We start from the raw sequence: 14,580 nt of genomic DNA, 5'->3' as shown, positions 1-14,580 counted from the left end.
CTAACCCTGTGCTGCCCAGCCTAACCCTGCACAGCCCAGGCTAACCCCATGCATCCAGGCCTAACCTCAGGCTCCCCAGCCTAACCCATCACATCCCAGCCTAACCCTGTGCTGCCCAGACTAACCCTGCATGTTCTTGCTTACCCTGTGCAGCCCAGACTAACCCTGCGCAGCCCAGCCTAACCCTGCACATCCCAGCCTAACCCCACTCTCCCCAGCCTAACTCTGAGCATCCCAGCCTAACCCTGTGCACCCCAGCCTAATCCTGCACTCCCCGGCCTAACCCGGCTCAACTCAGCCTAAGCCCACTCTCCCTGGCCTAACCCTGCTCACCCCAGCCTAACCCCGCTCTCCCTGGCCTAACCCTGCACAGCCCAGCCTAACCCTGTGCAGCCCAGCCTAACCCTGCTCTCCTTGGCCTAACCCTGCACAGACCAGCCTAACACTGCTCTCCCTGGCCTAACCCCGCACACCCCTGCCTAACCCCGCTCTCCCTGGCCTAACCCTGTGCAGCCCAGCCTAACCCCACCCTCCCCACCCAGAACGTGGCTGCTCCTTCTCTGCCTCGTTTTAACAGAGCAAAACCTTTGCTTGAACAGGGTTCAAACAATCAAATTAAAGCAGATCCGTACTGGAGGCTTCCAGCCGGGCATGGACACACCCAGTTATGGGATTCCTGCAATTTGATGAGGGTGATTAATTAGGATTTCTGACTGGTACAATGGGGTGTTCAGTTGTCCCAAGAGTTCACCCCATGTCAGCCCCAAGGGCTTCTTGGCCCCATTTTCTTCTCAGATTGTGGTTGGAAAACAAAATGTTCTTCTTGGAAATATGGCTCAGCAGCGTTTAAGGGATGAATTAGGAGGTTAATCATTGTCCTAAAATCTCGGGGAAAGGTAGGAAAACCACCAGGAGCTACATAACTCTGGGATGGCACCCCACAGATCTACGGATCATGGGGAAAACCCAAAGCTCTTTAGGCATCACCTCCCCTTGGAGAGGAGCTGGGAATGAGGCGGCTCCAAGGTGGGAGCCGAGGTCAAACCCAGCTCTGCCTCTCGGGTCCCGTCCAACTCCTCTGCATTCCCACGGATTCAGGGAGGCCCTCTGGATTTGGCCCCTGCAGCGGTACCAGCTGCAGGGTTTGCATCCCCGTTGGGACTGGCAGCAAAAGTTTGGCATTTTCTCTTGGAGGCGATCCCTCGGAGGCCCGGGGGGGTTATTCCCGGCTGGAGCAATCCCACATTTCCCAGCCTGGCCCCGCGGAGCAGATCGGATTCTGCGACGTTTGCAAGTTCCGCGTGTGAATTTTCAGACAAGTTTGGGGGATTTTTTCTTTTCCCCCCTCCTCGGATCTCCGGGGAGCACAACAAGGCTGGGGAGGAGGGAGAGCAGGAGAGGGGAGGAGCGGGAAGGGAGGGTTTGGAGCCGGGAATTCTGACATGGACACGATGAATGGCCCTGGCGGGGGCGGCACACAGAGCCCCTTATGTGTCCCACATAAAGGCTGGGTCAGCGGCGTGTGCAAACAGCACCGGGATCGGGGATAATGGGATCCCTCGGGAAGGGGGAGGGATTGGGGATTGGGGACTGGGGACTAGGAGGGTTACAGCAGTGAGATGGGGACCCCCGCAGTCTGTGCTCCCAGCAGGAATCCCGGGTGCTGCGGGAGCAGGGAAAGGGCTCTTCGAGCTCTCTCCTGCCCAAGAAATGCTCCTGGAATGAGTTTTTCCAAAGGAAAATGAGCATTTCCAAAGGAAAATGGGCATTTCCAAAGGAAAATGGGCTTTTCCAACGGAAAATGAACATTTCCAAAGGAAAATGGGGTTTTCCAAAGGAAAATGGGCTTTTCCAATGGAAAATGAACATTTCCAAAGGAAAATGAGCTTTTCCAAAGAAAAATGGGCTTTTCCAAAGGAAAAATGGTTTTTCCAATGCAAAATGAACATTTCCAAACTAAAATGAGCTTTTCCAAAGGAAAATGGGCTTTTCCAAAGGAAAAATGGTTTTTCCAATGCAAAATGAACATTTCCAAACTAAAATGAGCTTTTCCAAAGGAAAATGGGCTTTTCCAACGGAAAATGAACATTTCCAAAGGAAAATGGCCTTTTCCATAGGAAAATGGGGTTTTCCAAAGGAAAATGAGCATTTCCAAAGGAAAATGGCCTTTTCCAAAGAAACTGGGCTGGGTTTTCCTGGGGGTGTCAGGATAAGGATGCGCTCACCCAGGAACTGCCTTAGAGTTTTGGGGTTTTCCCCTCCGATGTTTTGGGTGTTGGGTTTTCCCCTCCTGGGTATGGGGGTGTCCCCCACTCCTGCTTAAGGATTTTTCCCAAAGAATTGTCCAGCACTCCCTGCACTGTGGGAGGTGCTGTCACCTCCCTGCAGCTTCCTCCTGGGAAATCCTGGATTTTCCTGGAGCCGTCATCCCTCTAGACTTGGCTGTGGAGACTGGAGAAGGAAATCCAGCACAACTTAGGCTGGCCCGACTTTGATCTCAGCCCAGGGAGTTCAGAAGTGTGGATTTGGTGGCCGTGTAAGATCGGGGGATGTTTGGAGCCTGGGAAAGTGGCTCATTAAGGGAATGAAGCCACCCAGGGTTGGAATGTGTGAATTCCCCCATTTTGTTTTGCGTGTTTTTGCCCTAATTGTGTAGGTGGCCACAAGCTGTCGAGCATGGGATAGAAAATGGATAGAAATGGAAAAAATGGGATTTTGAGGGAGAGCTGAGTTTAGGGAACACTGTGGGATGGAGCATGAGGGACGCTGAGAAGGAAGGGAAGAGCCCCAAAGAACCAGGGAGAGCACAAACCTTTCCCAAGGATCTGGGAGAACGGAGGGAAGAAGGACAACCAAAAAAAAAAACAAAAAAAAACCCAAAAACCAACAAAACCCCATTAATTAATTTTAAAATGCCCTTTTTCCCTGTCCCAAGCTGGGATCTCCCAGGCCCTGGGTGAGGAGGCTCCTGCCAGGGCTGAGCAGCAGCTGCTCTCAGAAGCACATTCCTGCTGCCTTGCTCATTCCAGCAGCCTGGCACAGGCGGCTCCTTCCCACCACCTGATTTTCTGGATATCAGGGCTGGTCTTCCGCCGGCTCTTGGGATCTGCAAACATCGCTCAGCCAAGATCTTGTGCGAAAAACTTTAAAAAAAAAATAGCTCCACACACAGATAAACCCACATGGGCACATCCAGCAGGGAATCTTCCCCCACCTCGGGGGCTCTCTGCTGTCTTGACTGAGTTTTTAGGCCAAGAGTTGAGTTTTGGGTTAAAAATGGCTCCAAGGCAGCAGGGCCAGCTCAGAGTGGGGGTTCTTGGGGTGTTTATGAGGCATGAAGGGACAGAACAAGGGGGAATGGCTCTAAACTGAAATAGGAACAATTCAGATGGGATATCTGGGAGGAATTCTATCCTATGAGGGTGGGCAGGCCCTGGCACAGCATTCCCAGAGCAGCTGTGGCTGCCCCTGGATCCCTGGCAGTGCCCAAGGCCAGGCTGGGCAGGGCTGGGAGCAGCCTGGGACAGTGGAAGGTGTCCCTGCCATGGCAGGGGTGGCACAGGAGGGGCTTTGGGGTCCCTCCAACCCAAACCACCCCAGGATTCATTCCATTATTCATTCCATGACTCATTCCATGATTCATTCCATGGTTCCATGAAGGGTCTCGCCAATGTCTGCCCATCCTCCTCATCCCTGAGCTCCACGTGTGGGGTGGGGCAGAGGCACAGAGGGGTTTGTGACCCCAAAGAGGGACAGGAGAGCAGCTGCCTCACATCTGGTCCTTGTTCCACTCATCCCCTGGATCACAGCTTGGGGGTGGCTTTCTTCCTGCATCAAATTCCTATTCCTATTCCTATCCCTGTTCCTGTTCCTATTCCTATTGCTATTCCTATTACTATTCCTATTCCTGCATCCTATTCCTGCAACCTATTCGTATTCCTATTCCTATTCCCGTTCCCATTCCTGTTCCCGTTCCCATTCCCGTGCCCATTCCCATTCCTGTTCCTATTCCTATTCCTGTTTCCATTCCCATTCCTATTCCCATTCCCACTCCCATTCCCGTGCTGCAATCCCCGTTTGACACTCCCTGGACAATTCCAGGGGGATTTATTTTTCCCTCTCTCTCTGCCCCTCTCTGGCAGGGGCCGCTCACTGTGCCCATCCAGGCGCTCCATTCCCATTTCCCTTTCCATTCCCGTTTCCATTCCCATTCCCTTTCCCGTTCCCATTTCCATTTCCATTTCCATTCCCATTTCCACTCCCTTTCCCGTTCCCTTTCCCTTTCCCGTTCCCATTTCCATTTCCGTTCCCGTTCCCATTCCCGTTCCCGTTCCCATTCCTGTTCCCGTTCCCGTTCCCATTCCCACTCCCATTCCCATTCCCTTTCCCATTCCCATTCCCATTTCCATTCCCGTTCCCATTCCTGCTCCCATTCCCCTTCACGTTCCCGTTCCCGCTCCCGTTCTATTCCGTTCCGTTCCCTGCTGGCTGCGGGGAGCCGTGGGCTGTGTCTGCCCGTCCCGGCCGGTGTCAGGATAACCGGAGCTGTTGGGATAACCGGAGCTGTCGGGAAAACTGGAGCCGTCGGGTTAACCGGAGCTCTCAGGATAACTGGAGCTGTCGCGATATCCGGAGCTGTCACGATATCCGGAGCTGTCGGGATAACTGGAGCTGTCGGGATAACCGGAGCTGTCGGGATATCCGGAGCTGTTGGGTTAACCGGAGCTGTCGCGATAACCGGAGCTGTTGGGATAACTGGAGCTGTCGGGATATCAGGAGCTGTCGGGATAACCGGAGCCCCGACACGCTGACAGCTCATAAACCCCCGAGCCGGACGGGGCCGGGGCAGCCGCGGTGGCTCCGGTTTCCCGCGGGGTTCTGGCCGGGTCACGGCGTTGTTTGGGTGCTCGGGATGCGCATTCCAGCTCCGGCTTCCCGGGGGATGAGTGTGAACGGGTTAATCCCGGGCTGAGCCGAGCCAGGGATGAGCCCGCGCGGATTTCCGTGGGAATTCCAGGGATTTGTCCCTGTGCGAGGCAATGTCCTGACTCAGGGAATGTCCTGGAGGAATTCTCACCCATCTGTGAGCTCCCCTTCCCTCCCTGCCAGAAAACAATCCGCGAATGTCCCGGGCATTAGGGAATCAACAGGAATTCTCTCCGTTCATTTAGTGGGAGCTTTGATTTTGATCTTGGATGTTTTCTGGGATTTTTCACCCGTTTTTGTGATTATCTCACGGATGATGTCAAAGTTTTGATGTGAGGGAAAAAAACCCAAAACTCTTAAAAGGGATTTTGTGACAACTTTGAAGCTTTTCTCCCTGGCATTCCTGGAGGGACTTTTTCCCAGAACAATCCATTTCCCATAAACAACGGGGAATTTGTTTGTGGGGTGGATTTCAGCAGGAAAATCCTTTTGGCAGGAGATTCTTCTGTAGGTGTAGGAATGACCTCTCCAAGCGATGTCGGTGTCACAAAAGCCACCAGGGCCAGCAGCCATGGGGCTGGGGAGCTGGAATTAATCCCTGGCCGGGACAATCCCAGTTGTGGAGTGGTTTTCCCAAAGCTGTTCCATTTTTAGGGTGGGTTACCAACAACCCTTGCTGCTTATTGCAGGAAGAAATGGGAAGTAAAACAAAACTGTCCAAATTATTCACTTCCAGCTTGGGGATTTCTCCAATATTTTCCCACAAATATTCCCTGGCGCAGAGGGAATATTCGCAAGCATTCTCCTTCTTCTCCCGGTGCTGTGATTCAGCCAGGGATTGAAGGCTCTGAAATTTTACATCCAAAAAATCAGCCTCGATTTCTCCCCCCAGAAAACCCCAGAGAGTGTTTTTGGGTCCTCAGCATCTCCTGGGGTGATAAAAAGCCTTGGAGCAGTTCTGGGATCTGGAATCACTCCACAGAAATGTGGATTTTTAGGGATATTTCATTCAGCAGCACCTCGGCCCCACAAAAGGAATTCCATGGGTGGCTTCAGTGTTGGTTAATTACTAATGTAGTTATTTTTTGCTGTGAGGTAGGATTAGAAGAAAGGTAAAATAGGTTTAAAAATTTTAAATTAATAAATTATAACATTATTTATTAATAAATTAATAAATTATTTCAAATTTAATAAATTTATTATTTAGTAAATAAAAGAAAGAGCAATAAGAATTAGGGTGAAATTTTTAGAACACCTTTTTGTTTCTTAACATTCCATTTGCATTTACATTTGCCACACTGAGAAATTCCCTTTTCCATGGGAAGGAGCTGCAAGATCCAGCAGAAAATCTTTCCCCACCTGAGCTTCAGGCAAGGATGAATTGCCTGAATTTGAATTCTTTTGTGAAGGGCCTGGGAGTGTGAGGACAGGGGAAGGGGAATGGGAATGGGGAAAGGGAATGGGAATGGGAATAGGAATGGGAAATGGGAATGGGGAATGGGAAATGGGAATGGGAATGGGGAATGGGAATGGGATTGGGAATAGGAATGGGAAATGGGAATGGGAATGGGGAATGGGAAATGGGAATGGGAATGGGGAATGGGAATGGGAATTCCCTGGAGCAGGGAAGGTTTAGGTGGGATTTTGGGAGCAAGTTCCTGGCTGTGAGCTGGGGAGGCCCTGGGAGAGCAGCTGGAGATCCCTGGAAGTGCCCAAGGCCAGCTTGGAGCACCCTGGGATGGTGGGAGGTGTGGAAATGGGAATGGGATCATCATGAGGGTCTGCAGGGCCAGCCTATTTAGGATGTGTGGGGCAGGGAACCTGTGACCCAAAGGGAGAATTCCACAGCAGAAAACGCTCCCTGGAGCCTGATTCCTTTGAGGGATGGAGGATCCTCCTTTGAGTCATGGGGGATCATTTTACTGATCCCAGAGGAGCCCTCCACCCACAGAATGGGATCCTCTGGGGTCAGTAAAACCAGATTTTAGATCAAATCCCAGATTTTGTCTGGGATGGGAACCTTGGAGCTCCCTGCTCTGGCTGTTTGTGCTGTCCTGCCTTTCCTTGAGCCTGGGGGAGCCCCTGGTTGAGTCCTTGAGCCCTGGTGTCCTGCAGGGGTGGGAATGGTTGGGTTCTCCAGAGGCCAAAGCCCTGGAGGAGCCCCAGTTTGTGTTTCTTGGCTGCCCCACGCTATTGTACTTGCAGGGACCCCCATGGCAGGCGGGGATGATGAATCTGGCTCCATGCTCTCAGAAGGCCAATTTATTACTTTATGATACTATATTATATATCAAACAATACCACACTAAACTATACTAAAGAATACAGAAAGGACACTTAGAGAATGCTAAAAAGATAATAATGAAAACTTGATGAATGCTAAAAAGATAATAATGAAACTTGAAAATGATAATAATGAAACTCTTTCCGGAGTCCCGGCACAGCTTGGCCCTGATTGGCCAAAGAGTCAAAATAATTCACAGCAGAAACCCATGAAACAATCACCTGTGGGTAAACAATCTCCAAACACACTCCAAAGCAGCAAAACACAGGAGAAGCAAATGAGATAAGAATTGTTTTCCTTTTCTCTGATGCTCCTCAGCTTCCCAGGAGAAAAATCCTGGGCAAAGGGATTTTTCAGGGAATGTGAAATTCAGGGAATGTGAATGCCACAGCACCCCAAACCCACCAGGCTGCAGCAGGGTCTGTCCCATCCACCCCAAACCAAACAGGGCCTCCTGGGGCTTTCAGCAGCAGAACTTCTACCCCAAAACTTCCTCCCCAGCCAGGGCAGGGACCAAACTCTTCATGCTCCCCATTCCAAAGCTCTGGTTCCAAACCAATAAGGGTCCAGTGGCCAAGGCTTTGCCCTCCCCAGGAACTTCTACCCCAAAACTTCCTCCCCAACCAGGGCAGGGACCAAATTCTCAGTGCTCCCCACCCCAAAGCTCCAGTTCCAGCCCAGTAAAGCCCAGTTAGGCTGTGGTGGCCAAGGCTTCACCCTCCCCAGCCTCCCCAGTTTGGTTCATGGGCTCAGCACTGGGGAAGGTTTCCCACGATTAGGACCAGGCTTTGCTGGGCCAGGCTTTAATCCTGGAGCCACTGAAGCTTTTGCCCAGAGCTTTTCTTGGCCGAGCAGAGCTCGGTGGCCGGGCTGGAGGTGCTGCTAAACCCAGCCTGGCTGAGCCAGGCAGCAGCAGAATCTGCCCCTGACACCTCCTGCAGCTCCCAGGGGTGCCAACATCAAAGCTGGCCCCAAAATGTTCCAGTGCAGCTCTTAAAGCATCCAGGTTTGGCTGCCAAGAGAAAAATATTTATAACATATTTATTTAATAGGAATATATTTTTATACATTCAATAATATTTATATATAAATAAAAGTATATATTATATTAATATATTCTATATTCTATATTTTATATTATATTGATAGAAATATATTTTTATCTATTTAATAATATTTGTAAAATATTGCAACTTTCTCACAGCACCCAGCCCTTCCTGGTCTTTGTCACCTTCCCCAGGTGCCAGCTCAGACCCAGGGATAATCAGGGAAGCAAAACAGAGGGATGGGTTTAAAGTTTATATTTAATTATATTTAACATAAATTATAATAATTTATATAATGTTTCAATTTGATTTATATTTAATATAACGTTTTATTTATATTATATATATATATATAAATTTATATAACGTTTGTATTTGATTTTAGCAGCATCTCCTCTGCCAGCTGAAATCACCCCTGCCAAGGGAGGGATTTCTAATGTATTTATTTTGTTGTTGTGAGGTAGGATTAGGAGAAAGGTAAAGTAGGTTTTAAAAGGGTATCTAGAAAAATTTATTAACAGTAATTAAAAGGAAGAGTAATAAGAATTAGAGGACAATTTTTAGAATACTTTTTTGTTTCTTTACAGGGTTAGACAGGGATAATCAGGGAAGCAAAATATAGGGACGGGTTTAAAGTTTATATTTAATTATATTTAATATAAATTAGAATAATTTATATAAAGTTTATATTTGAGTTTAGCAGCATCTTCTCTGCCAGCTGAAATCACCCCTGGCAAACAGAACCTGTAAAATGTGGAGCTGGAAAACACTGATGGCAAACAGTGGCCAAAAGCTGCTTTGTTCCCTGGGAATATTATTTAATTTATAAATATTATTAATTCTGTGCTGAGGGGTAAAGCTGCAGCACTGGGCAGGGCAGGGCTTGGAGCTGGGAGCTTCAGCCTGGCTTTAGGATGGCTCATGTAGAAGTGGAACCTCTATCCCACTCCCCTCTATCCATCACCCTCTATCCCATTCCCCTCTATCCATCACCCTCTATCCCATTCCCCTCTATCCATCACCCTCTATCCCATTCCCTCTAATCCCACTCCCCGCTATCCCACTCCCCCTATCCCATTCCCCTGCAATCCCACTCCCCTCTATCCCATTCCCTCTAATCCCACTCCCTCATCCCCTTCCCCCTATCCCACTCCTCCCTATCCCATTACCCTCTATCCCATTTTCCCTCTATCCCATTCCTGTCTATCCCATTCCCTCTAATCCCATTCCCTTTTATCCCATTCACTCTAATCCCACTATCCCCTACCCCAGTCCCCCTATCCCATTCCCCCTTACCTCATTTTCCTCTATCCCATTCCCCCCTATCCCATTCCCTATATCCCATTCCCAATATCCCATTCCCCTTTATCCCACCCCCCTCTGTCCCATTCCCCTTTATCCCACCCCCCTCTATCCCATTTCCCCCATCCCACTCCCCTCTATCCCACTCTCTGTTATCCCACTCCCCTCTACCCCATTCCCCCCTATCCCATTCCCTCTATCCCATTCCCTTGAGGAAGTTTTTAAGGAAAACTGCAGCCCTGGAGGAACCAACATCCCAATGAAATATTTCCCTGCTCACAGGGGCTTGTTTAACCAAAACCAGGTGGTTTCCCAAAAAAACCCTACTCACCTGTTCACTGAAATCCTACAAACAGCTGCCACCTCCAGGAGCTGGGATGTGCCGGCAGAAATTCAGGCTGAATTCCCTGGATAATCTCATTTGTGAGGAGCCATTTGTTCTGCTCCACTAACCTGGTTTAAAATGGAATATTTAATATTTCATATTTATCTCCACCACATCACCCACCAGAGGAAGAGGCTCAGCACTGAACCAGAGCAGGAACGGCAGGAAAAAACCCAAAGGGGCCCCAGATCTGTGTGTCCTGCTGGAATTTTTTCCCCGTTTTCTCAGGAATCCTCTCGGTGGCCTCGGTGATGCTGCCACATCCCTGGTGTCACAGCCAGCACAGGAAACGTCCCCACTGTGGTGTGGATTTGGGGGATCCCACCTGGAAGGGTGGAGGAGGGAATATCCTTGGGGTCTCCCCAGCTCCTCCCTAAACCTCCTCTGCACCCCCTGAATTCCAGCTTTTGGTAGGATGGACAAGGCCCTGCTCTGTTTTGGGAGAGGCCCTGACCTGGCAAAATCCCCTTGGAATCACCCATGGAATATTTGGGGCATTCTGACCCAGCAGAATCCCCTTGTTCCGCCTGGGAAAGGCCCTCAGCTGACGCTGTGGAATATTTGGGGCGTCCTGATCCCCATACCCAGCAGAATTCCCTTGTTCCAGCTGGGAAGGGCTCTCAGCTGACCCTGTAGAATATTTGGGGTGTCCTGAGGCACTGGACTGGGAGAATCCCTTTGCTCCAGCTGGGAAAGGCCCTCAGCTGACCCTGTGGAATATTTGGGGTGTTCTGAGGCAAAATTCCCTTTCTCCAGCTGGGAAGGGCCCTTAGCCCACTCTATGAAATATTTGGGGTGTCCTGATGCCCTGACCCAGCAGAATCCCCTTTCTCCAGCTGGGAAAGGCCCTCAGCTGACCTTTGGGAATATTTGGGGTGTCCTGATCCCCTGACCCAGCAGAATCCCCTTTCCCAGCTGGGAAGAGCCCTCAGCTGACCCCATGGAACATTCTGGGTGTGCTGAGGCCATAAAAGAGCCTTTCCCACCTGGTTCCTGCAGCCCCTGAGCACAAACAGGTGTTGCAGCCCCTTGGCTTTCCCAGCCCTGTTTCCATTTATTTTCTCATCCACCCCATCCATCTTTCTCCCACATCAAGTCCTGATTAGGCTGAGCAGGAGCACAACAGGGTTTTTTTTTCCCCTCCCACAGGAGGCTCTTTTTGACCTTCCTTTCCTCTCCTTGTCTGACAAATTGTGGGAGCTGACCCAGAGCTGGGATAATTCGCTCCAGCCCCATCCTGGCAGGCAGCTGCTCCAGCAGGGTGTCTGTGTTTGAACAGACAGGTGTCTGCTGAGGAAGGCAGAAGCCTCCCCTGAAATGGAAAATGTAAACCCTCTCCCCCTCTGAATTGTTATAAATTTGAAATTAAGGGGCTCTCAGGCAAAGATATGGGAGCAGGAATAACAGTTCTTTATTAGGGAAGAAAAATTTTAAAACAAACAAACAAACGAAACAAAAACCCAGTGCGGTAATACAAAACAACACTGACAGAGTCAGAATGGGAGCTCTGGGTCAGGGTGGTGGCACAGCCCCATCCCATGGGGGCTCAGCCCTCCTGCAGTGCCAGCTGTGGCTCTGCTGGAGCAGGGATCCTGCACAGAGGAGTTTTCCTCTGCAGCTCCAGGGCTGCTGGAGATGGGCCTGGGCTCCCTCTGGCCATGCAGGGCAGCAGAAGCTGCTCCTCTGGGAATGCAGTGGGCAAAGGCTGCCCTGGTGTCCCAAATCTCAGATTGTACCCAGGTAGGAATGCTCGGCTCCTCCCCTGGGCGCAGCATCTCCCCATGGGATGATGGGATTGGATCAGCCCTGCAGGGACACTCAGTGGCCATGGACAGCAGAGATCTCCTGGAGGGAGGATTGGCTGTGGGAGAGAGAAAGAAAACTGCCCAATGAGCAGAACTGCCCCACAGGTAGGAATGGAACACACAGCCCCATTTCCAGCCTAAGACACAGGGATGGGAGGCCTGAGGGATACCCAGGATATCCAGGATACCCAGGATATTCAGGATATTCAGGAGCATGGCTGAGCAAGGTGCAGTGGCACAAGGACTCCTTGGGTATCTCCATCCCAGATTTTTCCATTTTTCTGCTCCCCCTTAGCAATGCCGGGTGGTTTCTAGGACACATTTCTTTATTTAAGGCATTGTTTGGGAACTGATCCATGGGGAAAACCCCAAAAGCAGCAGGTACACCTTCTCTGCTCTTGGGAAGAACCAGCAGCTGCTGATTTTCCTGCTGCTGATTCTTCCCCCAGCCCTTTCCCCAAGCGCCGGCCCCAAATTCTGGGTTGGTTCTGTAGGGTTTGGGGAGGAAGTTTGGGGTTGGTTCTGCAGGATTTGGGAAAGGGAGTTTGGCGTTGGTTCTGCAGTGTCTGGGGAAGGGAGTTTGGGTTTTTTTCAGTGGGATTTGGGAAGGGAGTTTGGCGTTGGTTCTGCAGGATTTGGGAAGGGAGTTTGGGGCTGGTTCTGCAGTGTCTGGGGAAGGGAGTTTGGGGCTGGTTCTGCAGGATTTGGGGAAGAGAGTTTGGGGTATTTTCAGCAGGATTTTGGAAGGGATTTTGGGTTTGGTTCTGCAGGATTTGAGGAAAGGTGTTTGGGGTTGGCTCTGCAGGATTTGGGAAGGGAGTTTGGGGTCGGCCCCCAAGGTGTGGGAACCCTTTTGTAAGTGCAGCCTCAAAGAAACCTCCCCAGCAGCTCCCAAGCTTCCTCCTCTCCCTCCTCTCCCTCCTCCGTGCAGTTGCAGCGGGCCAGGCTCCACGCCAGGCTCGCCATGGTGTAACAGGATCCCGTGGCAGGGAATCTTTCGGGGCTGATAAACCCCGAGCAGGCGGGAACTGAAGGCAGGTTCCCTTTGAAGTGCACCTCGCATTACAGCAAGCTGCTCCAGCCTCGGGATTTCAACCACCAATAAAATGATTTATGAGCATAAAAGGCCCCAGCCACCTTTGAGCTGGGGGAAGGGGAGGAATTGCAAACGTCATTAGCTGCAGAGGCTCTGTTTTTCTTCTCAGGGTTAGAAATGAGGGGCAGAATGGACCTGTTTGGGCCATGAAATGAAAAATTAAAATTTAATTTATTAACAATAAATTAAATATTAAAATACTTATTATATATAATCATGTATATTATAGGTAACCATATTAAAATACTTTGTTGACTATAAATTAAATAATAAAATATTTATAATATATAATGGTATAGATGACCTATAATAATATTAAACCACTTTATTAACAATAAATTAAAGAATAAAATATTTATAATAGATAATATAGATTATATATAATAATATTAAATTACTTTCTTGACAATAAATAAAACAGTAAAAAAATCTATTTATAAGATATAATAATATATAATATGGTATAATAATATAGAATAGAATGATATATTAATTTATGAACAATATGGCACATACTCGTGGGGCTGCAGCCTCCAGCCAGGCTCAGTGGGAAGAGCTGTTTTCAACTCCTGGGAACCTCTTTTGGTGCAGGTGGATTTTTAAATGTTATAATTTTTCATTTGTTTGGCTTCAGCAAACACCAAGGTCTTGCACTGGCTCCGGCACCTTCTGGAGCGAAAGAGGCTGAATTTCAGCTGGCTGAGTATGGAAATGGCCCAAAATGTGAAAAATAGGGGGTTTATCCTCAGTTTAGCCTGTGTAAGGACTCAAATTGGTTGATTTCAATCCCAAAAGCAACAGTTTTCCTGGAGTCACAGGAGGAGCGTAATTAGGAACTGGATTTCCTGGTTGATAATCCTCTCCCTTGGAGTTTATCTTCCCTTTCTTCTCCAACACTGCAGAGCAGAAAGGCTCATCCCCAGGGTGGCTCTACCTGGCTGTAAAAGGATCCCGAGGATCCTTTTATCTCCGATAAAACAAAGGAATGACACCGGGTGGGGGAGGCAGGACGGGAGGCGCCGCGCTCACACAGGTGGATTTTAATCCTGAACAGATTGAAAGTGCAAATGAGACAAAAATCCCCTCACACGGGGCATGAAACGGCACAAATCTGTTCCGAGCTCTGTTTTGATCACACAAGTCAGACCCCAGGGCAGCCAAATCCTCCTGTCCCACCCTAGAACATCTCACTCCACATCTTCTTCCACCTCATCCCAGCTGGATTTGCAGCCTCTGGCTCTTGGTTGAGATAGGAAAAGAACTTTCCCACCCTTGGGAAGGTCAGGAATGGCTGAGGTTCCCTTTTTCATCCTCTCTCTGTGCCTGGATTCAGATCTTGGCCCTGGTTTTGCTGCAGGTGCTGGACTTTGATGTGCTGATCTCTGCACTGGGATCTTGATCTTTGTGGGGTGGTTCCTCCAGCCCCAGCCCTTTCCTCTGCAAAGAAAGGTTTATTCCTCTTTTTTTTCCTCTGCAAAGCAAGGTTTATTCCTCTTTTTTTTTCCTCTGCAAAGCAAGGTTTATTCCTCTCCTTTTCCTCTGCAAAGAAAGGTTTATTCCTCCTTTTTTCCTCTGCAAAGAAAGGTTTATTCCTCTTTTTTTCCTCTGCAAAGCAAGGTTTATTCCTCTCCTTTTCCTCTGCAAAGAAAGGTTTGTTCCTCTCTTTTTCTCTGCAAGGAGAACATTTCTTTCTCTCCATTTCCTTTGCAAGGAGAACATTTCTTTCTCTCTTTTTC

General features: G+C 49.3%; 1 protein-coding gene across 3 annotated transcripts in view; it reads left to right on the top strand.

The window, feature by feature from the left end:
- PAX7 (paired box 7) overlaps window positions 1-14,580 on the top strand; it is a 136,821-nt gene that overhangs the window by 59,939 nt on the left and 62,302 nt on the right. The gene's annotated exons all lie outside the window — the stretch shown is intronic.

Source organism: Molothrus aeneus, chromosome 21, assembly GCF_037042795.1.
Source record: "Molothrus aeneus isolate 106 chromosome 21, BPBGC_Maene_1.0, whole genome shotgun sequence".
Taxonomy (NCBI): domain Eukaryota; kingdom Metazoa; phylum Chordata; class Aves; order Passeriformes; family Icteridae; genus Molothrus; species Molothrus aeneus.
Note: the sequence above shows the minus strand (reverse complement) of the source record. Positions and strands in the feature narration are given on the sequence as shown.